At 38.8% G+C, this 26,219-nt stretch overlaps 1 long non-coding RNA gene across 5 annotated transcripts in view; it reads right to left on the bottom strand.

Annotated features, from left to right (window-relative positions):
* The window catches only part of LOC115601547, a 103,987-nt gene that overhangs the window by 45,229 nt on the left and 32,539 nt on the right, over positions 1-26,219 (bottom strand). For all 5 annotated transcript variants that reach the window (XR_003989383.1, XR_003989384.1, XR_003989385.1 and 2 more), the window contains 4 exons: positions 24,185-24,275; positions 17,791-17,912; positions 17,412-17,683; positions 13,289-13,404 (listed from right to left, as the gene is read on the bottom strand). This is a non-coding gene — a long non-coding RNA (uncharacterized LOC115601547). The remainder of the gene's footprint in view (positions 1-13,288; positions 13,405-17,411; positions 17,684-17,790; positions 17,913-24,184; positions 24,276-26,219) is intronic.

Genomic DNA, 26,219 nt, shown 5'->3' on the forward strand with positions numbered 1-26,219 from the left:
CTTCAGAAATGATGCTTATACAAGAAAGCTTTCTGTATACCTGTATGTCTGTCTTTCCTCCTTCCAATAACTTTTGAACTAACAAACAGGAGCATTTCAGCCACATTTGACAAAGAACATCAAGTTTTAAATACATGATGCTCCAAGAAGCTTTTGGAAAATGCAGGGCTATGTGGAAGATAGAAACATGCTGAAAGACAGGCAGGGATGGTGCAGTCCACAGCCTTTCTGCTTGGCTCTCCCAGGGCTGTTGTTGCTGGGCAGGCTCCTCGTGCATGTCCCCAGACCTATGATGGCATACACTGCTTCTTGCACACCATGTGTATGTAGAGAAGATGGCTTACTGTGGTTGGGAATATGGAGGGAAAGTAAGGATACAGTATGTGAGTGATCTAGGGAAGATAGAGGGATATTGCTGTGACGTGGAATGCACGGGAAGAGTAAATTTAGGAGAAGGTATCAGGTTATTGGAGATGTGGGGGCTGCAAGGTGAAGGGACGTAGGGCACAAATCTGTGGGAAACCGAGCTTCATTTCTACCCATGGATATGAAACAACATGTTGGTTGCAACATGTGTAATTTTGCACAGTTTCTTCAATCGGTAGTTAAATAGTTATATCTTCTTACTTGTGTTTTGCAAAAATAAAGATTTGCTTTATTCATCAGAGCTATGTTTTTTCTGAGGCTTATAATACTAGCTACATAAAAGAAAAATACATTTCTCATGCTTAAGATTTTTTCATGGTTCAATAGACTAAGTTTAAAATAAAATGGAATAACAGTGGGAACATAACCATACCACACACACAATGGAATCAGTATTTCCCCATTTTAAAAGGTTTTTGTTCGATACCACTGCAACATTCACAAAACAGTCTGTGAACTCCTTAAGAAATAATCCACTAAATGTTCATTAAATACACAAGAAAATGCCACACGCACAAAAAAAGAGGGAAATCATAGTCACTAAACTCTGAATTTTAAACCATCACTGCTTATCCCCCATATAGAACACAGAAGTCTTCTCTGATTAAGTGTCCTGGGCAAATGTGATTTTGGGGAGGGAGTTTCTCTTCATTTATCTGCTTTCTTAGCTGTACAAATTGTAGCATGCAATTATGCAAGAAGAGCAGTTACTGCCCAGCAGCTGGTAGCCTGCTTACAGCACTGTGTCATCTGCTCTCAGTTTCCAAAATCTTCTATCATCCTCCAGTAGCTCAGGTGAAAGTTAAATTGCTCTTTCTTGTGATGTTTATTATTTAGAAAAAGGCAGGAGAGAGTTAGCGGAGTCTCCCAGGATAGAAGTTCTGCCATCTCTGTTAATGTGATCAAGGTGGCGGGAACAGCGTTATCTATTTCACTAAAGAAAATAGGTATGGCTTACCAGCAAGCAGTGCATCTTGTGCTTGTGCTAATCGTGCTACAGTGATATTGCTAAAGTTGTCATAATAACATACAAGGCCAAAAGTGTTAAGGAAGCTGGCCTGACTCAGAGCTCTGAATTGCAGAGTCGAGGCCAGCAGACAGCAAGATGTCAAATACACCCCCTCCTCCCAGACAAATACTGGTAAAGACCAGCAATGCCACACTGGGCATTTGTTTTTATCCAAAGCAGTTTGCAAAGGTACCAGACTGTCAAAACAGGCAGATCTAAGAATGAATGGATATGTGTGAATTTGGTCCCAGAACTGCAGTTGCAGAGAGTTAAAGTTCACAGCACACCAAAAGAAAAAAAGAATATTAAAACCAAAAAAATTCACAATGCTTATCGCCTACACACACAAAAAATAGAACAGAGTAGGTAGGGAGGAGGAAGGAAGCTCACTGAGACAGATATAGCGCAGTACTGAATATGCAATTGCTAAAGGGGTCATGCTTTGAGCAAACCAAACAGGTCACGCAGGCAGGGCTGGGAGAAGCTGATTCTGCTGATATTCAAAGCTAACTGTTCCTTCCAGAGAGTCATTCCCTTGCTCTTCCTTAAACCTGTTTGCACAGTGTCTTTTCTACATGTATTCTGTACTTGTAATTGTTCGTTGTTTGATATCACCACCTACTCACCAGAAATAATAATAAATAGAACACATAGAAAAAATCAAGACTTTTCAACCTGCCAATTTATTTTAGGTTAAAAGGAAGTATTCAAGATAAGCTAAAAGCAAATTAGATGACAGCCAAGCTCCTCCCAAGAGATTGGCTCTACACACTAGAGCAAGGAGAGCCAACTCGCTTTCCCAAATGAGGAATCAATTCTTATGCAATGGCCAATATCACAGAATTTCTTGTTTCTGCCTGCTTGTTAGGAAGATCCTCACCACATCCCACCAGGCACAGATGAAATCAGAGAAGTTTTAATCTTTTCTCAAGCTCCCTCAGCAATCACTAGTGTTGCATTTCTTTGAATTCCCTTCCAACTGCCCTGCAACAGTACGGTAAGAGGTTGTCCAGCCCCATACACTGTCTTCTAAGGGCCAGCTCCCTTCTGCATCAGAGAGACACAAGGGCGTTCAATAGGAAACATTAAGTATCTTGCAGGATCAACCAAGATTTTCCATTTTACCATTCTCAGAGAGAACAGGATTATTGTTCCTCCCTGAAAAAAGTCTGATGGTTCTTCATCTGCAGACTGAAAAAATGAAATTAAATTTAAAAATGGCTCTTTTGCTGTGATACTGCATTGCAGATTCACATCTAATTTTCTGCCAATATTATCCACTCAGTCTCTTTCAACATTGCTGTTTTCCGAATTTTTCCTCCCAGTGAATCTGTATGTTTGATTAATGTTTTCCCAGATGTGTGAACCTGGGGAAAAAAAGCACTTTCAGTCTCATTTTGTTAAGTGCTAGGAATCTCTTTGATGATCCATAACTAATTTTACTGTACTTGTCACAAAGCAGATGTGTGGCAATAGTCCCCTAAGCACACTGCGTTCAATCATTGCAAACTCCAGAGTTCTCTTTTCTTTTTTTCGCCTCTTTTTATGTGTTTATTTTTCATTAGTAATTAACCTTCACAGTTTAGCATATTCTCTTTCATTGGTTTATTGAACACATTTGACACAAGTTATACAGTTGGTCCAACCACATTTTATCCTGCCCTTTTTAGTTTCAGTCCTCTGTAGAATATCAGATTAGGATGCAGTTTCAGGAATATAACAAGCCTTCATTTTGGTTATTATTTTGCCTTAGTCACTTAGTGCATTAATTCTCCTTATTTCTAATTCACATGAAAGATTTTTGCATTCAGAGGGTGAAGAGTCTTTAACCATTAAGAGGAACTATTGAAATGAAAGACTCTAAATAATTCCTACTTAAAGAAAGTGTACTCTCTTATCTCCAATTCACCACCCATAATTTACAATGGCTTTAAAGCTCACTTTTGTTTCAGCCCTCTCTCCTGGAAAGGTAGAAATCACCCCTGAATTGTCCCTCTTATTTCTGATAAGCCTCAGCTATTACAAAAACAGAGAGATGACTGATGGTATTGAATCTGACAACGTGAGGAATTCATGGAACTGTCTACAAAGAAACAAACCCTTTGTGCACAGGAAATGTGACTGTTTAGAATCACAGAATAGCTGAGGCTGGAAGGCATCTCTGATAATCGTCTAGTCCAACCCCCTGCTCAAAGCAGTGTTACCTCCAGTGGGCAGCTCAGGGCCATGCCCCGTCGGGGCTTGAATATCTCTAATGATGAAGACTCAGCCTCTCTGAGCAACCTGTGCCAGTGTTTAATCACTCACAGGAAAAGGTTTTGGTTTCTCCTGTTTTTAAAAAGAATTTTTTATATTTCTATTTGTGCCTATTTACTACTTTTGAAAGTCGCATCTCATTACACTGACAAAACAGGTTTCTTGACAAAATATTTTCTGTGACAAAAATAATTCAGCTACAAATGTGCATCTATTTTTCTGCAGAATTTGTCAAATTGCAATTGTAATACCAGCCTAGATATTTGTGCTACTAGAATATCAAAGTCCTTATGAAACGAAAGTGTTATCTTATTCACCATAATGCACATGATAAATATACTGCATATATACAGAAGTAAAGAAACGATTTGCCAGTGAATGTTGGAATACAAGCCATAGAATAATTTTTATCATAGTAATATCAGTAGGTATTAAACCAGAAAATATAGTATTGCTCTTGTCCCTTCTTCTAAAACTATGGAAGAATTTGTTTGGTTTTTGCTGTTAGATTCTAGTTTAGTGTAAATGAGAGGTGTGCATGTGCATGCGTGCGGTTGCATGCACTCTAGGTCTCTGAAGAAAACAGTAAGGGCAAATTTAGATTAATTTTGTGTTTGAACCTCAAAACTGGATGTTGGAGAATCCATCAGATATTTTCTCTTTAAGGTCCACATGAGCTAACAACTCACTGTCTTCCCTGGGACTGAATACTAGTGATATTTGCTTCCGTTGTCTACAAAATTTTCCTTATTGTAGCTTGTAAAACCATGACTAACCTGGGGAGCACTATAGCCTTTCCAGCCCTTGGGTCTGACTAATTGTAGCCCCATATTTGGGCAGCCCAATAGCCCCATCTTCTACACAGCAATACTTTATAGGAAGGGAGCCAAGAAGTACTGGCTGTGTTTCCCCATCTGGATGACGTGGCAGGAGCTGGACTTTGAAATATGCTATCATGTATACCTGTTACTCAGCCTAGACATGGTAAATAGCTGGAAATGAGTAATTGTTGTAATGGGTGATTTAATTTTGGCAAATAAAGTTGGTGCTCTGACAGAGAACAAGGTATCATCTTCAGTTTAGAGGTTCACCAGGTGCAGGATGAAATTTCTCTTCAAAACAAGAGAGGCAAGTCCACAGATATGCAAGTGGCTAGCAAAACAATGTTACCTTTTTCAGAAAAAGACTTGAATTTTCAGTCTCAAATCACAGCTAAGGTCCTTGACTTGTTTATTTGTAGCTGTATTTATCCTTATTTCTGCCCTAGTTAATACCCTTTACCCTCCTTATATAAAATGGGCTTCCTCATGATGTCTCAGAAACTATGGTCCAGGATGCAAAAAAACCTGTTTCCTACACAGCTGTGCTGTGAACCTTTTTGACAAAAAAACTTGAGAGAACATGTTAGGAAGGGAAAGCACTATCGCTTTTTGCTGGGTCCATTCTTTTTTTCTTTTTTTAATAGTGGATTTGACAGTGAGTGGAAAGTGGTGATTTAGACATTGTCACAATGTTGAAATTCATCAGGCTGGAAGGGTGCTCTGCCATGTGCTGTGGGAGAAGGGAATGGCATGAGGGAGGGAAGAGGAGACAACAAGGTGGCGTTTCTTGGATTAGAGCTTTTGTAAGCTTCCAGAAGAGAGGAAAATCAGATGTTTAGCTGGCAGCAGTTGATGATGAGGGAAGAGCCCTGGCTCAGTTCCCTGTTGGGGGCAGGGAGCAGTTTCCCTCCATCTGTTAGGAGGTTCTGATTAGATGAGATAGGTTAAATCCTTTTTTCCCTCTGTTCCCTCTTCCCAATGGTTGTGAAATCACTTATTTGTGTTGCTGGGAGCAAAGAGAAGAGAAATGAAACCACAAAGCCAGTTCAGGGCTTTTTATGCTCTTTGCAGCCTGCAGAGGCTGGAAGGAGATGATTAAAGTGATTGAAGATTGATGGAAGTGATAAGATGGGTGAAAGGGTACTGACGGGAGCAAGGAATGATGCATTTACTTAATGGGATATCTTAAGCTTCTCCATCAGGCTTCCTTGTTTGCGATCTGTTTAATACTTGCTCTTAACCTTATAAAGAATAACAGTGGCTTACTGTAAATTTTCTAAAATTGTTTTCAGAAAGAACAAATTCATATCTGCAAGTGTGTGAATTGGTACAGGGAAAGAGGAGTTACTACACACTTTCCATGTGCCAGCATGGCTTGTCTCAAGGCCAGGCTGAAGTGAAATCAACTGCATCATGTTATAGTGATGTTTTCCACCTGTAGGCATTTCTTAGCTGACAGCCATAGTGATTAAACTGAGATTGTACAGAATTGGAAATAGAGGCAAATACAAACTTTTCAGGCAGCAATTCACTGTCATCAAGCTCTGGCAGGTTTTAGAGCAACAAAACAGGCACATGGTTGCAAAAATTGAAAAAAAAAAAAAAGAAGAAGAAAAAATATTTAAAAAAGGCCCTTCCACCAAACCCCAAATATATACAGGTCCCTAGACCAAATGTGAAAGAAAGGAAGAAATGAAAAGAGTATTCATTCTGAAGGAGAGGAGGAAACTTTCTTCTTTCTTCTTTTCTTTTCTAGCCTCTTCTCTCTCTCTTCACTTTCTGCTACTAATCTCCTTGGACTCCTTACCTCTCCTGCAGTGATATTGATCCATTTCCTGTGAGGGTATTAAATTGTATAACACACCAATACAAAAGGCTGCTCTATTTGTGTGGCAGCCACCTGTTAATTCTTCAAGAGCTGTCTAGCCTGGCACAAAATAGTAAAAAAAAGACAGCCACAAGCATCCCACTGTCACTAGCACCAGGGCACCGTCATTTCACTGGGTGTTGCCTTACTGCCTCCCTCTGCCTCGCCAGCCCTGCAGTCTGCATTGCTAGGTCTGCCTGCTTTATCCAGGTGTTATCACAGGAGCAGACATGGCAGCAGCCTCTTCTGCTAGAGGGAAAATGAATTTTGTAATGTGAATTCTACATCAGCCACTAAACCAGCAGCTTTCTCTCTGGGGGTTGACCAGAAGATTAATCTGAGATTATACCAGGCTCAGTTAAAGAAGATTGTTTTTGCTGAATTCAAATTTGTAAGGTTACTACAGAAAGTCACAATTTTGCTTTACCAGAAATCAAATGGTGCATTTTTTCCATCTTAGTAAGTGGAAAGAGGCACTTCTGCAAAGCCAAACACTGTTTTCATACAATTATAGAATCACAGAATGGTTTGGGCAGGCATGGACCTTACAAATAATCTAGTTCCAACCCCCCTGCCATGGGCAGGGACACCTTCCACTTGATCAGGTTGCTCAAAACCCCATCCAGCCTGGCCTTGAACACTGTCAGGAACGAGACATCAACAGCTTCTCGAGGCAACCTGTTCCAGTGTCTCACCACCCTCACAGTAAAGAACTTCTTCCTAATATCTAATCAAAATCTACCCTCTTTCAGTTTAAAGCCATTCCCCCTCTTCCTATTACTACACTCCCTGATAAAACATCCTTCTCCATCTTTCCTGGAAGCCCCCTTTAAGTTCTGGAAGGCCACTATAAGGTCTCATACAATTTTCATAGTCAAACACTCCACCTAGGGCTGAAAAAGCAAGATGGCCAAGGAAGCTCCCATGAAGCATTTTCAAACATGCTCATTTATAACCCAAACTAGCTCATTTACATCTCAATTTACATATATCCCACAGTACTTTATTTCATTGATTAGACATCAGTACATTTACATTTCCATCATTTCCACATTAACAGCAGTAGTAGGTCACAGTGACCTTACAAATACCTTGTCAAAGCCTTTTGTGTCAAAACAGCCCAACCTCAGAAATGCACTATCAAAACATCCCCATCATCTAATGTCAAAACAGCTTCATCACAGACTCTAAGCACATTCATATTCAACAAATTAACATATCAAGGCTTTATTGCTTTAATATCCAAGTAAAAAAACAAAAACCTAATGTCTTCCCTGTGAAAAGAAAATTATACTTACTCCCATTTCCCATTGCTAATTAACAAAGTTCCTGTCTACTGGGGTGTCTTAGCAATGAGGTTGGTTTTTTTATGACAGTACCACTACAGTGACCAAGATATTAATTTAGTCAAACTTGCAAAAGCAGCTGGAAGATGCTTCTGGGGACTCAGTCTCAGTGATGGTCAAGTCTGCAAAATCCCTGGCTAGATACAAGACTCTTCAGCAAAGAGAACAGCACAACTGGAAAATCTTGTAAACAAACCCAATACACAGTTCTGGACTATCCCCCATTGCATTTTAATGATTTCATTATTAAATTTTTCAGTCCAAATCTTAGTGCTTGGCTTCACTGCAAGTGACTAAATGAATGGGTAAGGGAAAGCACACACTGCAGTTTCTTTTTTTTTTTTTTTAAGGAAATAGGATAAATAATCCCCAAAGATGAAATCTAACTGCTTATACATCATGGTCTCAGTGGTTCCCTTGTCCTCCTGCGCATCTGCATATAAGGCAGAAAAAGTACCCAGCTCTTATGCATAATCGCAGTTTCACACCAGTGCAACTGAATCCACATGAATCCCATAATTTGAATTGTAATGCCTCTCCACCTCTGCTTTGTGAGTGGAGTGTTTATAATGGAGGTTTTCAGGCACAGATCCCATCACAAGACAGCGTACTTGAACATAAATGAACGTGACATCAAATATAAAGGCAGTCAGGACAGCAATGTTTAGTGTATTCTTGAATAAGGACATGCATAAACCATCTTTTGAAATACACTAATGCAGTAAACTAGTCTGGAATGTCAGCACGGCAAATATTCATGTTCAGGCAACACTCACAATTTCAGGCAATGACTTTCTTAATAGGTAAATCTTTCCAATGTAGAATACATAAATATAAATCAGCCTGTTACATTCTTCCTCACCACCACCTTTTTTTTTTTCAGGGTATTAGCTAAAACAACCAAAGCAATTAAATTTACAAGCAAGAAGGTCATAGGCAATCTGCTCTTAACTGACCTTGCAGTAAAGACATTGTGTCACACCCATTTCTAGTAGGGCAGGATCTGTTGCATTTTGCTCTGTTTCGCACGAGTCATTTCTGTGGCAGCACAGGTTGATATCATGAATTCAGATTGATTATATCAAGGCGGAACAAATCAGAAGCAGCAGTTGCAAATTTGTAGGAACAGACACGACTAGTGTGTTACTGCTATCCCCAGGAAAAGAAAATGGGGATATGACCACATATCTTGATCTTGTATAAATGTTTTCTATTTAATTTTTCAGATTTGGTTCACTCTGAAAGTAATTCTTTAAAAATTCTTTTTTTTTTTTTTCTTAAAAGATGTACAGCAGGTCCCATGTAAGCTCTCTGCTTAAGAAACGCTTTCTCAGTATAGGAGATATTCCCTCTATTTTAAATGAGAAGACTGTTGCAGAATTCATAACTTCTTAAGTGTGACTGATGTGCAGAGATAGAAAAACAGTTCAGTCTGCTATAATTGTGTCCTTTTGTCCTTTATTTTATACTTAACTATGCTTTAATGGATCGTTACATTTATTCATACTTTTCTTTCATTTTCTAAAAAGTAAAATATTCATTTCCAATCTGTAATCTGAGAGCTAATCTCAGGATTTCAATGACCAGCTTCACAGTAGTGAAGTTTCTTACTGTTACCGCTTCTTATTTTCATCTGCTTCTCCAAGTTCTTCACTGAAAACAAGATGTGCAAAACCAATTTAAAGTCAAGGGGGAAGTACTTTAGATCTCTCTGGTATAAACTTCTGCTGCTTGAGAGCTGGAGAGGAAATAGGATCTGTTTTCATAGGTTGATGTGACCTAGGGGAGCTAGATGAAGTGACACACACACGTGAAACAAAAATATATGGAGAAAGAAGAGCACCATGGGGCATTACAATTGCAGAAGGGAATAAAAAAAAGAAGTGAAGTGGTAGGGCGAAGAGTCAGAAAAGACACATATGTATAAAGGAATAAAAAGACCTCATGAAATGGAGAGTGTAGCCAATTTGTTCCTACATAATTTTGATTCCACTCGGTTTCTTCTACCCAAAGCAGCAAGGATGGCTGAGGGACCTGAGCAGGCTTGACATGAAAGACAAGAGGAGGGGCTGCTGCTGCTGTAGGGCTACATCTGTAGAGGGACTTCCAATGAAAGCAGCTGAAATTGTTGCTGATGGTGAAATGGTAAAAAGCTGCTGGTACAGCAGCTGGATGTCCCAGAGGAGTACTGAGAGAAAGGCTGCCTCAACTGGACAAAAGTTTAATTATTAATAGAGAGATCTAAGGGAGCAAGAATTTTAGGGATGGTAGAGGAAGAAATCTACTTTAAATTTACTTGATCACCTAAATTCTCTGAAAACTTACGGAAGGAGTGCCAGTGCTGCCTCTATAGCTGCAGCCCTTGGGTCTAAGGTTTCAGCACTGTAGGAGTCATTCTGTGATAGCTCTGAGATTGCTGTAGAAACACCAGCCTCACAGTGTTGTGCCACAGAGGAGAATCAGGCTTTGATATAAGAAACCTTCTTGGCAGCAAGGAGCCTGGCAAACTGAAGAGACATTTCCAGTGTTCCTGTGTTTTGTGGTACAAATGGCTTCTACCAGAATTTATTCCAAGCAGTTAACGGGCTCTGTACACAGGGTACCCCTGTGTCACCCAGCTCCTATATCAGTGCTGGCATAAAACACCTGAAGATTCACATTCCAACTAGAAGTCAGATGCCTTCGTGAAGCCTAATAATCACCATAGCTGAGAAAGTGGGAAATGGCTCTCAGAATAAATGAGCTTTCAAGACCCAGTTTAGGTATGTCATTGCAAATTATAATTGCTCCTTGATTTGATCATTAAACTGATAACATAACTGAGAAACTTCGTGTCATCTTTCTGACTAGTTCCTCTGGATTGTCAAGAACATAAAGCAGCAGCCAAAATCTTCTCAGTAATATAATCTTGTACCAAAGACTTCTCTGTCATAGGAAATAATTCCAGTGCAATACAAAGATGGTCAGTATTTCAGATGACTAGCTTTATGGTGGTAAAATACATGCCTCTTATTCAAAGGTGTGGGGGTCACACTTTACATAATGTTACTATACGATGAGCTGTTTGCTATTGCTATTACATCATTTCCACACAGCAATCCCGAGCAGAGGGAACCATGCCTGTGCCTGCCACTCTTTGAGAGCTAGCCACACTGCTACCTCTTTATGGAGCCATGTTGTCCCAAAATACTGTCAATAGCAGCAGGGTTCAGGGATAAACAGTTTAGACTGAAATAACAAGGAGAAAAAAAGCCACAAAAGCTTAGAACATGTTTCAGTAACATTCAGCTATCATAGCTCTTGTAGGCAATTTCTTTTTAGTTCAACATTTTAGCTCAACCTGCTTAAGTCTTCAGAGGCTGCGCTGACAAGCAAGAAGTCTAATTGCCATGTTTAGTTTGCTCTTTTTAGCATGCTCTGCAGGCCTTGTCATCATTTCACTGTGAAAAGAAGTTATTGGGGTTTTTTTTCTTTTCCTTTTAGCAAACTCTTCACTATATCCTTGTTAAAGTAATTCTGCACCAGAGATTCCTTTGATTGTTTGATTATGTTAAAATTGCCATTAATGCTGCTCTCTTTTGAAACTTCTTCCTGTGAGTTTACTTTTATACATCTGGTGGAGAACTTTATTTGCTTTTTTGTTCATTTACTATTACACACAAGAAAAGCATACAGAAATCAAATGCTTTGTCCCTTGGGGTTCACTTGTCTTTCTCTGTGCTGTATCAAAAATTTCAATAAAACCTGGTAAGTAATAATCCTACAAAAACATGAAAGGGGAATGTAGCACATTGACCAATTGATGGTGGTTGGATATAGAAGTAATCTTTTTGGAAAAGGGATGAATTCTCATTACAGTTAATTTATTCCGTGTTTGTTTATTTTTCTAACTTGAAGTTTAAATAGTTTTTATTTAAAGATCCATATACTTCTGAAAGAAAATCTTTCATATCTTACACCATAAATGGATATGATTGGATATGGCGGATGAAATTTGTAAGAAATAGAAAAGCACCAGTTGTACCTAACATGTCCTTGTTTGTAATCTGATTTCAGTTAACAGTTTCTTATTATTATTATTACAAAAGAAATATCTTGACAAACACTGACGCTTGCTCTGGCAGCACACAAAGATCATCACAAGGCAGATGTCTTACTACAAAAATGCGTAAAAAGATCATCTAATTGTATATTATTACAGGTTGCACATCAGTGAGGTACAGAATTGAAGCATGGAAATTATTGTTTATGGGGAAAGGTATGACACAGAGTATGGCAAAGGGAACGAACAAAAAAAATCCTAAACTTTAAAAGACATGACATGAGAGAAGCGGGAAATAAGAAGCACTGAAATAACTTTGCATTTTCTTCTGAGAAATCAAAAGACCAAAAGCCTAATCACATTGTCAGGCATTAACCAGTTTAGTGCAGCAGGGGAAAAGCTGAGATGAGAATGGAAATTTTAACAATGGAGCAATGTCTTATAATTTTATGTATTTTTTCAATTCACTCAACTTTCACCTGATTCTATTCTGTCTAGTCTCTCTACTTTTGTGGGTATTTTCTGTGTGTATGCATGGCTTTTTCTTGTCCAAAGCATTTTTACCTGAAATACAAGATGGCTTTTCTACTCTTGTGGCCTCCTTCATCCTCTGTGAGTTTCCTGGCTGTACAGTCCCAAAACCACTCTGCTCAGCTTTCATGAAGCACTGTGGCAATGGCAGCATAGACCCAAGAATCACAGAGCAGATATGGCATTAGTGACGCTAATGTTGTCATTTGGGATAACAGTAATAAGCCTTGCAGAGTCATTACAAATGTAATAGGCTGTTTTCTGTGATATTAAAACCTCACACAGTTGATCACCTAGTTCCTCTTTGGCTCCACTGTCAGAGATTAAGAACTGATGCAAAGGCATTAAACTCTATACTGGAAATTAAGGGAATGACAGCTTCTTTTCAGATCAGCCATGCCTTTGATCTAAAAACTTATATTTGCCTCATTGTAAAAGCTTATTACAAGCCACCATATGTATTGGTTCACTATCATGCTATACAGTTTGAGAACAAGTCTGGGATATCCAACCAAAAAAAGAAGTTTTGCATGAAAATATATTGCAGTAATTACATATACAGGTCAAACACACGAGAAGGTTCTAATGGAAGTCAAAGCACTGAGTAGTCAGTATCCATGGCAAAAAAGTGCTTGCAAAGTTTCACTCAGATATTTTTGCTGTGAGTTTTCAATGCTTTATGTATACGTTGGTTTTTTTTTCTTCTCAATAACAGGTAGGTGACATCTTGTTTGTTTGTTTTTAAACCAGTCAGGAATTCTGCTGATAAGAGAACTCCCAAGTCCTCTCTGCACTGTTTGGCTCAGTTATTTATTGATTTGCCGATTTGGATGTTTGTGCTTGGAACACTTGATTGGACATCCAGTTGTCACCAGCAACACAGTACGAATAAGAAGTGTCAAATTCTCAGAAAGAATCATGTGTGTGTATATATATATTTAAAAGGCTGAAATCTTACTTGAAAGCATTCAACTTCAAAGATCCACTTACCATTCAATGGTTGCACTCATCCGAGCAGTTTTAAGCAAGAGAGTTCATTCCTTATTTTGATGTAGGATCAGTCCTGCTATTTCATCTAAACCTTATCCATTTGTCATGTAGTAAAGCTGACAGGATGACAAAAAAAGAAGACTTTAGTGCTAACAAACTTTGTCTGTTCCCCCTTTTGACTTCCCAAGTGTCATGGTATTTATGTAAAAGTGGAAGAGTTAAGCACATAAAGGATATTTTAAAAATAACAAGCCCTTAGAAAAAAAAAACCAAACAACAAAACAAACAAACAAACCAAAGCACAACACCCCCCCCCAAAACAATCAAACAAAAAGTAGTATTTACAGCACTGCTGAAGAACAGTGATGCAGTTGATGTGACCCTGTGCTATTTGCACTTTTACCCCATGAGCTATGAGACCTGGCCTCAAAGGAGACTCAGAGAAGAAGGAATCATGCTTCTGTGAATACTTTCACTCTCTGCCTTTGAGAAATGGAAAATTGAATGTTAGAGACCAACAGATCTTGCCTTCTTCTCTCTTCCCCATCTCCCAGCTTGGACCCAGCAGGAGAACGACTTGCGCCCAGTGTGCTCCTACCACCCTGGCTGCTGTGGCTGCAACCCTGGTTTGGCTGCAGTGAACCCACCAGCACTGGCCACCCTCTAAAATGGTCTTTTCCCTTAGAAAGGAGGTACCAAAGTCAGGATGCATAGCAGCATCTCTGGCAGCTATAGAGAGCAGCATGGCATGCCTCCTTGCTGAGGCCTAGTGCCTGATCCTTGTTCTCAGGAGTCTGGGGCTCAGAGGGCAGGTTTTGGAAGTTTGAAGGTGTTTTAAACTCTCCGCTTAGACGAAAATAGTGAAATGGAAAAGAGGCAATGTTCACCACATCAATTGTGTATTACATCTCCTAGACAGCTGTAAGCTCAATGAAATGCAGTGCATCCAACTAAAACTCTGGGGGCAAGTCTCTCTCATATTCACCAAGGAAAATGGGGGAAAAAAAAGCTTCAAAGTGTGACTGACAAGCTGCAAAGAGAAATATTCTTCCCAGCACAAAGTAAGGCGATGGAGACATATGTGAAAGGAATTAATCCTTATTTCATCCCATCACTGGAGACCAAAGGGTGACTTTAGGAGCATTTGATTTGCTCTGTTCTAGGTTGCTTCTAGATAGATGTGCAGGCAAAAAGTACAAAGGCAGATAGTTTTAACAGAGAGAAAACATAAGATTGCTTGTAATGTTACATGTGATCTTAGGCATTACTTTCAAACAGGAAGGTTTCTGTCAGGATCTAATGGGTCCAAGCGACTGCACTTGAAGAGGAATGGAGGATATTCTAGCTGCTAGCTTTTTCTGTCTGGCTGGTGAAAAAACTTCTCAGGCCCTGTTTTTCTGCATTCTACGCTATTTAGAAACAGAATATAAATACTGGCTTCTCTGAAGCTAACAAGTTTTGCCATTTATTTCAATGGGGTCAAGATTTCATAAATATGGGGGGAGGGTTCTGTTGACTTAAGAATTACTGTTGCTTTCAACATAGCACCTTAAGGTTGACACCTGCCCTCCATAAGATAGATGGGCCTCTGCACTGTGCAGAGCATAACTTCTCATTGCTAGCCGTAGTCAGCTGTCTCTGACATCAATGATCAGAGGAGTAAGACCTGCTATAGCAAGTTATTTTGGCCAGAATACAAATGCATTCAACACTGCAGTATCTTACAGGAGAAGGAATGTGTTTTATTGGATAAGTTGCCATAGCTGGAAAGTGATCAGCTTTTGAAGCACACAAACTCTTCTGCTCTGATGAGAGCACACACTTAAATTCTTAGACAAATACCACAGGTATGTACAAAATCGTAGCATGTAGGACTACCTCAGGAAGGAGATGGTCCTATTAAAAAGTAACAAAATCAAATAATTGTAAATCTGTTGGAAGAATAAAGAGTGAATTATATGCTTAAGCTTGTGTAATAGGTTTGCAGTCACAGAAGTCTTAGACTTAAAACTGTGAGCTGAAATTTGGTGACCATTTAAAGAGTGGCAATAGGTAAGGGAGATTAACCATTAAACTATTGCTTGCTGGGAGGACCAGTCTGCAGATCAAAGACTCCAAGTTGTTGAGAAAGAACTTTCTTTTGCAAACAGTCAGAGATTGAGACAGAGGTGAGATGCTATTGGCCCTAGTTAGATCCAATCCCCCAAGAAGATTGCCCAGAGTCCTAAGGACTGAGAGGCACTTAGCAGTAGCAATCAATATGATGTAGTGTTTCTTTGACTATTAGACAAAAGTTCAATGATTAAACTTCAATGCAGAATCTCAGAGCAAACGTTTTAGAAATTTTGATGCTATTAAAAAAGATTAAATAGAAACGTATTAAAGTTAAAAAGCACGAGGATGTAGAAGTAGTCTGGAAGGTATCTAAGTCAATTTTATTAAAATTGCACTTACAGGCAACTCATTTACTTGTGAAGACTTTTGTGGGAGGACAATGTTTTAAGAGCCACAATTTAACTACTAAGCCACAATACACGTGTCCACTTTCTTTTCTCTACTATCGCTTATATTGCATGTAGAACATGAATTCATTTGTTATCAGTATCAGTTCCCGGAAAGGCTCAGATTCCCAACTGAATTCAAATTTGTTTAGTGGACAATTTATGATGCTACCTACGCTAAGCATTAATACTTTATTTGTACGTCTGTACCTACCAAAGGACGTCCTATCTTTTGTTCCTTGTACTTCACTGGGGTCTCAATTATTTTAATGTACGTTGTTAACTTCTAATAAATCAAAGAGAATTGTCTACAACCACTAAACCCAGAACAAAGTAATTTAGCTTGGCAAATTCATTACCCATACTGCACATTTCAGTTCTGTTTACCTCACATTTGTTTCGCCTGGAACTCTCCCATAAGAAAAATGAACATTCTAAGGAAGAAGTAAAGTCATAATCTTATCAAATAGTAAAAATTAAAATTTCCGTTTGTGACACTGTGCATTTCATAGAGGCATTATAATGCTCACTCATGTAATTTGATTTATATTGTACAGTAATTATAATTAAAAATTTTCTTCTTTTTTACCATCCTAAGATGCTGCTGATACCTATTCTCTCATGACAAGACATGTGTAATGACAGAAATTATGGAATAGTGATGCCAGTACAAAGTCAAACATGACTCCCTGCAAACTTAGGCTGAAGTCTACAGCTGGGTCTGTGCAAATGTTTCTGCTGGAAGATGATAGGAATTTCTTACAATATACATATTCAAGGACAGAGTTTATAGCTCTGGTATCTGTAGGTATGTTGTCCTAGATCCTAATTATAAGTTGTGCCTTTAGTTTCAGCCAGTCTTAAATCTGCACAAGGAAGTTGTTATCATACTCATTGATTTTGAAGCTCCCAGGCTTTTGGCATTTCATGTGAAATTTTCCAAGCTGCTTGTGCCTCCTTTGGGCTAATATCTGCAGTGTGCTGGGGTCTTTGGGATGAGTGGGACAGGATCTTCAAACAAATGATATTGGTTGTTACTAGGGGCAAGGATAAGGTTTTCTTACTTGTTGGGTTGAGAGGCTCTAACTTTACAGAAAACATTTGGCAAAGTGGCAGTAGTAGCAGATGGTATAGACTGGGACAACAGTCGCCTTCATGCCATAGACATTTCCATGTTGTTTCTATAAAAAAGACTATTAACCAGATGAGTTTTAATATCTGAAAAATCTGTTTTATATAATGAATGAGCAGTTTTTAAAGGGAGACAAGGAATAGAGGTAGGCTACAAAAAGGCGGCAGCAATATATGTAGAAAGCACAAAAAGCCTTACAGAGGAGACAGCAGTTTTTGGGTAACAGTGGAAGACAGTGGAGGATCACCTAACAATTTCTCTTAAAATCTCCTTCACAGATAATGAGAATGAGGAAACCAGAGAGGAAAGTCATGAAAGGAGGTGCTGCGTGAACTATCTGATGAAGGGAGGCATGAGCGAGATCATGTTTTATGGCCAAAACCGTTTTGTCCTTGACTGATAAACTAAGTGATGCAGAAGCTCTCAGCATGGCAAAAGTAATGGCCCTAAAACATCACACAACATCTTAGAAAAAAGCAAAGACACTTACCTGAATGGGAGGGAGCTCTCCTCTGATGTGCTTGAGTGCATTGATGACTGTCCTCAACTCACTTGATGAATCCCCGTGCTTACAACACATCTCCCAAAAGCATGAGCCCATCTTTACTCCAGACACAGAGGGACTGGGAGCTCCTAAAAAGGAGCTGGGGGCCAGTTCAAATGCCTCCCTTAGTGGGCTGTGAACTTCTGTCCCATGAGCTCTCCTCAGAAGCACCACACATCTTCCCTGGCTTGAACACTCTCAGGAAGAAAGTCTGATCCCTGGCGTGAAAAACATTGGAAAGACTCTGAAAAGGTTTTCCCAAGTTTCTGCAAGCAATACAAGCTCTTGGTTCTATGTTAACAGAAATTGTAGTGCAGGGACCAACCTTAGCAACTTGATAACATGCTGTACAGCAGTGGAGAATGTTAGTTCTTATTGCCAGGGTGAATGGAGCAGCTCCTGCCAACGTCTCATCAGCTTCTCTCTAAGCTGATAGAAACCAAGCCTCTGAAAGACACAGGCAGCAATGCAGTACTTTTTCTAGTTCATTTCCCTCAGTACCGAAGAAGACATCCTAGGATGTTCTCACACGCACAGACACCTGGGCCTCCCTAAGAAAGCTGGTTGAAGACACAGATGTAGCCACATGAGATCAAATGGCAAAGATGCTTAAATTCAGGCCCAAGGTTCTCCTGTAACTCCCATTCTTGAAAACAAAACTGGTAATCTGTGGCAAGAGTACTTCATGTGCTTTCATTATTGTGTTGTCTCGAATAACAAAATAAAGTTTTTCTTTTTTTCATCAGTTGTTAATGTGAGGGATTTTTGATTACATAGACTACTAAGATCATGCTAAAACTGGCTAAATCAAATAACACTTTCTCTCTATTCTCTCTTGAACCGGAGGTTTTCCATGGCAAATTTGTGCCGTTTCTTTTTTCTGGTAATTTCCCCCAGAAGCCAGTTCCTTGTTAATTCTTTGAACATGTAGTTCTTTGAGGTTATTAGAGAGGGACTCACCATTAGCAATATTACAATTACAGGCCTTACAATAATATTTTCCAGTATTATTGCTGTCACACAGACTCAAATAGACTGAATGACTTTGAAATAGTCTAATTGGCTATAGAAAGCAATTTAAAGTGTGTTTTAAGGTAATTTTCCGTGATTTTGTTTGTAGAAGATAGCATTAAAACCATAGAATAATAATAATTAAAAAGACAACATTAAAATGGCAACATTTAATGTGATTTATGTGTGAAACATACATCTGTGCAATCCTTTAAATTAATACAAGAGGTCTGAGTTCCCATAGACTAGGATCATCTACAATGAACCAAGGCAGTTTTTAAGATCATTGCACTAAATTTCTACCTGACTTTGCTTCCCAAACGTGTCTCAGTATCATAACTCTGATAACTCATATCCATGGTTTGCCTGTCATTTTTTGATAAAACATTAGTGCTGTATTGTCATTACTGCTTTGTGGCAAGCAATCACACGTTGAGAGTGAAATGGCATTATCAGGAGCCACTATCTCAGAATCTGTTTCAAATTTGTATACAAAGCCATTTTGATACCCTGCTCTGACTGATGCAGTAATGTTTTACAGTACAATTTCATCTGCAGATGTTGCCAAAGGACAATATTCCACTACATTGACTAATGCAATTCTCTGGATATAACCTTCTGATTTTAGTGGGACTTGATGCTGCATAAGATGCCATTCAGCATGGATAAAGGTGTCAAAATATGGCCGAGAGTTATTTTCCATATATTCTAAACCTCAATAATCTGATAGCCAGATTAATGGCTAACGCCTGGGATGACATTCCTATCTTAACCGATGCTGTCTGACCGAAGGTTAATAATAACATGTGCACAGTATGTCATCAGACTCTGAAATACAGTTACAATAGTATGCAACTTCAGGATAAATATCTGCTTTCATTCTCTTTTATTCCCCTTGTGGATTTAAGTCAGTTCTTTAAAATATTGTTTAATATTATTTTAGAGATTTAATAACACTCTATTGACCAAAAGAGGACAAATGTCAGTTCTCTCCCCAGCTTGCTCTCTGTAGCATAAGTTTGTTTGAGAATGCTTTTTCTTTTTAATCTTACATTAAGAAACATCTTCTCAATTATTTTTGAAGCAAGCAAACAGCTTTTCTCAGTTAATGGGAGGTCTTTAATGACACCTAACAACAACATATTCTATAAAGTTGTTGGGATGCCTCGAATATAAAAAACATTACATCAAACTGGATTTTATTTTTATGCTGTCTTACATCATTTTCCATACCAGCTGAATTGCTGGCGTGAGTCTCACATATGCAGAACACGAAAAAAGGTTGAATATTAAGTGATTATTTTGTTATTATGTAACTTTAAATGCTATATGAACACAAAATAAGAATGTAGGATACTAATTCCATGATGTACTTCAGCTCTATGAACTTCCACTCATTGCACATTTCTGAATATTTTAATAGAAAAGAGAATGAAATCAGTCAGTTACTGTGAGCATGGTGAGGCGCTGGCACAGGGTACCCAGAGAAGTTGTGGATGACCCATCACTGGAAGTGTTCAAGACCAGGTTGGACAGGGCTTGGAGCAACTTGGTCTGGTGGAAGGTGTCCCTGCCCATGGCAACGGGTTGGAACTAGGTGATCTTTAAGTTCCCTTCCAATCCAAACTATTCTGTGGTTCTATGATAAATATTTTTGTACTTCAAAGTCCGTCACCATTGTCTCTATAGCAAATTCTCCATGCTTGCACCACTGGTTAATAGAACAGAAGAAAGACAGGTAGAAACGGTCATGTTAATAGTTCAACCATCTTGGCTTGTTATTGCATTTCCAACGACTGTAAAAGGCCAGAGCAACCTAGTGCTAAGTCTTGTTTTCATAAATCCAGATTAGGTCCAAAATTTTCTCCTAAATGTACAGAGAAAACAAGACTTCCAATTAAGAGTGAGATTCATAGGATCATAGAATAGGGTTGGAAAGGTACTTAAGATCATCCGGTTCCAATGCCCCTGCCATGGGCAGGGACACCTCACGCTAAACCATGTGGCCCAAGGCTCTGTCCAACCTGGCCTTGAACACCGTCAGGGATGGAGCATCCACAGCCTCCCCAGGCAACCCATTCCAGTGCTTCGCCACCCTCACTGTAAACAACTTCTTCCTTATATCTAATCTAAACTTCCCCTGTTGAAGTTTGAAGCCATTACCCCTTGTCCTATCACTACAGTCCCTAATGAAGAGCCTCTCCCCAGCATCCTTATAGTCCCCCTTCAGATACTGGAAGGCTGCTCTGAGGTCTCCACACAGCCTTCTCTTCTCCAGGCTGAACAGCCCCAACTCTCTCAGCCTGTCTTCATACGGGAGGTGCTCCAGCCCCCTTATCATCCTCGTGCCTTCCTCTGGGCTTGCTCCAACAGTTCCATGCCCTTTTTGTGTTGAGGACACCAGAACTGTACGCAATACTCCAAGTGAGGTCTCACGAGAGCAGAGGGGCAGAATCACCTCTTTCAACCTGCTGGTCACGCTTCTTTTGATGCAGCCCAGGATATGGTTGGTTTCTGTGCTGCGAGTGCTCACTGAAGCCAGCTTGTGTTCAGTTTCTCATCAACCAACACCCACAAGTCCTTCTCTGCAGGGCTGCTCTGAATCTCTTCTCCGCTCAGCCTGTAACTGTGCCTGGGATTGCCCCGACCCAAGTGTAGGACCTTGCACTTGGCTTGGTTGAACTTCATGAGGATGGCACTGGCCACTTCCATCAAGGTCCCTCTGGATGGCATCCCTTCCCTTCAGCGTATCAACCGAACCACACAGCTTGGTGCCATCAGCAAGCTTGCTGAGGGCGCACTCACTACCCTACAGTTATACCAAAATAAATTTGCCTGAGATTGGAAGTACAATTCTTGACCTTCCTTAGCCAGGAACAGTTTAAATTCATCACTTTGACCTTCCTGTCTGATGTCCTAAGCAGCTGGCTACTCACTAGACTGAGGTAGAGTAACACTTCATTGCCACCATACTGCAAGAAAAAAAAAATCAGGATTCATAGGGCCAAACAGACAACAGAGGGAAATGAAGAAAATTGTGATTCTAATCATTAATGAGGATGCTCATACAGCAGGAAAGTAAAACAGATTTGAACTTTCTGATATTCAAGAAGGCAGGTCTTCCATTTCCCAGATGGGAGCCCATGTTATTAACCTGTTCAAAAAATAGAGAATGACATCATCTCCTCTGGTTGCAGTTTTGACAGAAGTGTCCATCTCTGCTGTGATTGCAAAGGTAATACACTGAATTTGCTCAGCAGAACAGACTTCTTAAAGCATAGAACATAGTATTAAGGTGTGAAATTGTTGCCATTAGCTCAGGTATCATGGCTATGTTACTGGGCATATAAGTTAGCAGAACTTGAACAGCTTAGAAGGTAGAAGTTCAGGTATCAAGAGGATCCCACACACTAAAATGGACATTTGGGGATTTATAGTTCAGATTGTAGCTTGCAGGTATTCTTACATTGCACTTGAGGGTATCTAGCAGAGTACATGTCACAAAGACAAAAGTATTTAAAAAGGAAATTACAAAGATCTTGAGAGAAAAAAAAATAAACTAATTTAACTTTGAAGAAATACAAATGTTGACACTTTTTTTTTTTTTTTTTTGCCATAACTTTATTATAGGAGTGTAGCTCATGAAAATACACTGGGATGTTTCCTTTGCACTGGCTTCCACTGTGGGGAAGTTCTACTTGAGAACCAAAAGGTCATCCTTCTTTAAATGTGTCAAAAAATATGCACAGCAATGAATCAAGGTATATTTTAATAAGCATTTGGTTTATATATGTATAGTTTAGTATTCTTATAAGTATGCATGTATGTGTACTGACAGTTAAAACTGAAATATGGTAAGCAAACTGTTATATCTAGAAAGCAGATGTCTTGGCAGTAGAATTGCAATCCTCACATATAAACAAATGTCCTCAATAATTACAAAATATAAGCAACTCCATAAAAAAGCGTTTAATACCTGCTAAGCTATCTTTGAAAAGAGATGAGTGTAATTTGCTGAATGCTTTTGATGTTGACAACAAAATATTGAAATCTCTTTTCCATTCAGCATCACAGTAGAAAAGAAAAAATGCAGCTGAAATCTGCAACGTAAGAGCATCTGATATGATCTATAAAGCCTGAGGTATACTGACTACTCCATACCCTTAATTTGGTGGGAAAGTAACTCAAGGCAGTTCTCATTGACTTTTCCTGTACCACATTAGTCACAGTAGTCACAGAAAGGAATGTTTTGGGCATCTGGGATCAAGCTTGATGACTAGTCCAGCTAGCTGGGATCACTGATTTGTTAGGGCATATTTCAAGGGTTTGGCTCCTTTTTCTTTTTGGGTGTTGTTTTGTTGGGTTTGGGGTTGTTTTTTTTTCAATTGACTGTCTGATTGACAAGATAGACTATTTCATACACTTAAGGTACAGAATGAGCTTTTTATGTGCAGAACACGATGATGAAGCTCTGAGGCCTTTTTCTCCTTGAATGGCACTCTGTGAGGGATTATGGAAGAAAATCATTATAAGGTTGCATATCAACCAGGATACTTTCTGCTCATTCTCTTTGATTTAGACATGCACTGCCAAACAAATCAAAGGTAACACTTGGGAGCTGAATGTTGCTGTGATGGATCTCTGGAGAGGAAGAGAGGAAAATGAAGTTTAAAAAGGGGAAGAAAAACATGAGGAACCAAAAAAAGTTTCAGCAAGTGTTGGCTCTGCTGTCAGTCAAAGGAAAGAGAAAGGACGATTTGATCTATTGCAAGCTCATAGCCAAGGATGAAGAAAAAGAAGATCTTCCTGACAGAAACAAACGTACACACATTAAATGTGATTCACTCAGTTGTTTGGGTTTTATTGTTCCTTTATAGCTTCCTCCCTGTTCTGGTGATATGCTAATGCACCAGCATAGCCTCTTGATCACATGTAATACACACATTTCATGACACCAAATTATGTTCTGAAATTGCTAAGGCTGAGAAATGAGAAGCAAATAAGGATGTTTTCCATTCATTTCAGAGTTATTAAAGGATATAATCTCTTAATGCCTCAAAAGACCTGACTATTGAACTTTGACTACAACTACCACTAATTAGAGGTCTGCAGTGCTCGATATGTCTTCAGAGAAAAAAAAGTTTCCTCAAACCAGCTTATTAAAAGTGTAATGCTAGCTCACTGCAAACAGCTGCCAGCATGGGCACTTTGGGAGTGCATGTGGAATGAAAGGGGGAAATCTGCTGTAAATGCAGTTAGAAGGGTGTACTTCAAAGCAAGCACATAGATTTACAAGAGGGTGAGTTTATGGCAGGGTTTCTGAAACTTCCATAGCTGGATGACAAAAGTAGGTAAGAAAGACACCTTGCTTCAGGAGTGACCTCTGATAATTACATGACATTTTACTCTTGTGTAAAGTTTTCTATAGTGACAAAACAAGCATTACTTCAAGCTGTGCTCTTGGAATTAGCTGACTTAGTTTCATAAAACTGTTTTTACCTGTACACAGCATACCTTTGAGTGAAGGGGCTGAGGGAAATATGTGGGACAAATACACATACAAGTCACTACAATAAAGTGTAGACCAAAAGCAGTGTTGTCTTCAAGATACCTAAATAACCTTTACACAATAAAAATGTCATTAAATTGCTCTCCAAAAGAAATGCAAAACTAAAAGTGATGTTAAAAAAAGATATCTTAAACTTTACCTTGCCTTAGTAGAGTAGTGATGTTATAGTGTTCTCAGATTGATGGTGGAAGCATCTCGATTTCATTTTTAACAGGCTCCGTTATGGAAATCTGTATTGAAGTGAGAGAACTCATTAAAAAGTTTAGCAGAGAAAAATATTGAATTAATCTACAAACTTTTTTATTCATGACTATCTGTCCTTAGAAAATTATTTGACATTGCATATGGATGTGAAATACTTGCAGACTGAACTCCTCTGCATGTAACTGACTCCCAACTTGCAGTTACCATGGGCTTACACTTGAATACTTTCCTAACTATACATATAGCTTAACCATACCTTTATATATATAGACCCTGCACACAGAAATAACACTATGATATCTTTACCAAAGTGCATGTAAATTTTAATTGAGTACAGATTTTTTCTGTGTTTAAACATATATGTCCTCCAAAGGAGAACATATGCATTGAAGTTGAAAGTGGTGTTCTCTATGTGTCCAGTGACAGAATACGCAAAATGCTAGTATTTGTACATGCATGGGAGAAAGGCACTTCAGTGCACTTTTAGGTAAGGTTATTACAGTTAGTCTAATGAAATCCAAGATTTATATTTAGTACAACAGTAGCTGGTATTGCTTAGTGAAATAAGTGCCTTTTTATAACCTATGAATGAAAATTGATCTTGGGATTCAGTTCTCCTGAATGAAGCAAGATTAAAACTGATTGCACTAGTGTGGCCTGTTGCACTTTCAGGTTTGTTCATTACATCTAATATCCCTGCAAAATAATATATTCTCAACACAATGTGTCTGCAAATAAAACTTTACCTGTAAGTGTTCTCCTTAACCTGGAAATTTCACTCCTTTAAATGAGACCAGGGATCTGTAACATCCCTGTACATGAATCTGCAGGATTCTGTCCCTGCAAAACCTCAAAAATAGAGAAGAGAAAGCCCACTGGTGCTTATGAGACCTTCTGCATGGCTGTCTTCTTGTTCCTCCTGCTCCCTCAGGAAGTCTCCTACCAGTTGTAGTCTTTGACTAGCACTGGGAACTCCTGCTGTTGCACATCCTCTGAGACATGATGGATCCTCTCTGTCCTGACTGGTGTTATTGTCACCTCAGAGCTGGACACCTACTTAAATTTGACCAAAATTCATTTTCTTGGACACAGAAAATTTATTTCTCCTTTAAAACTTGCAGCAAAATTAATTTTTTAAAGTTTCCTTTAACAAATATTGACTCCCAACACATTTCCACCCACCTTTTTCTTTAAAAAAGTAAAGATTTCAAGAAGAACTGATGAACTTAGATGAATGTGCATGTTTGTCAGAAGAAATCCCAAAGAAACACCAACAAATATTTTCTTAGATCTACTCTTGTTCCTTGTCTCCTGAGGAGTGCTGTGTAGCAAAAGCCTGGACCCAGTTCCTTATGACTTTATAATGATTTACAAAACTGAAATAAGGCTGGTAGAAGGCTTCTAGGAACTTGATTGGGATTTTCAAATTAGGTTTTTTGTTTGTTTGTTTGTTTTTTAATGGCTGGTGGTTTATTTACTTAAAAAAAAAAAAAGTGATGTGGAAATAAAATCTAAGGTTTTCTCTTGCATCTAAAAACATGAAGCCTTCAGGTGTATGAGGACTTCACATTCTATTTGTCCCAACTATATGTCAGTAACGTATAATCTGTATCATGTTTATTTACACACATGTAGTCCTACCTCTTAGAATACATTCTTGTGTGAATGATAAGTCTTTTTTAATCTGGTTTGCACGAAATAAAAAAGAACATAAACTTACAATAAATAGAGATTCAATTCACATAAAAACTTCTTCTAAAAAAAGGCAGACAATTGGAAACATTTTATTTACCCAACATCTCTATATGGCTTCACCAACAAAAGAAAACATTTTTCTAAAGATATCTGCATTGATTTTAATTATATCAGATCACAATAAAACAGTTCATTTTCAATAGATACTGACATTCCAATATTCCACAACCTATTGGTTCTAAATTGTTGTTTGAGCAGCTATAAAGAGAAAAGAA

The sequence above is a fragment of the Strigops habroptila genome, chromosome 2 (genome assembly GCF_004027225.2).
Source record: "Strigops habroptila isolate Jane chromosome 2, bStrHab1.2.pri, whole genome shotgun sequence".
Lineage (NCBI taxonomy): Eukaryota > Metazoa > Chordata > Aves > Psittaciformes > Psittacidae > Strigops > Strigops habroptila.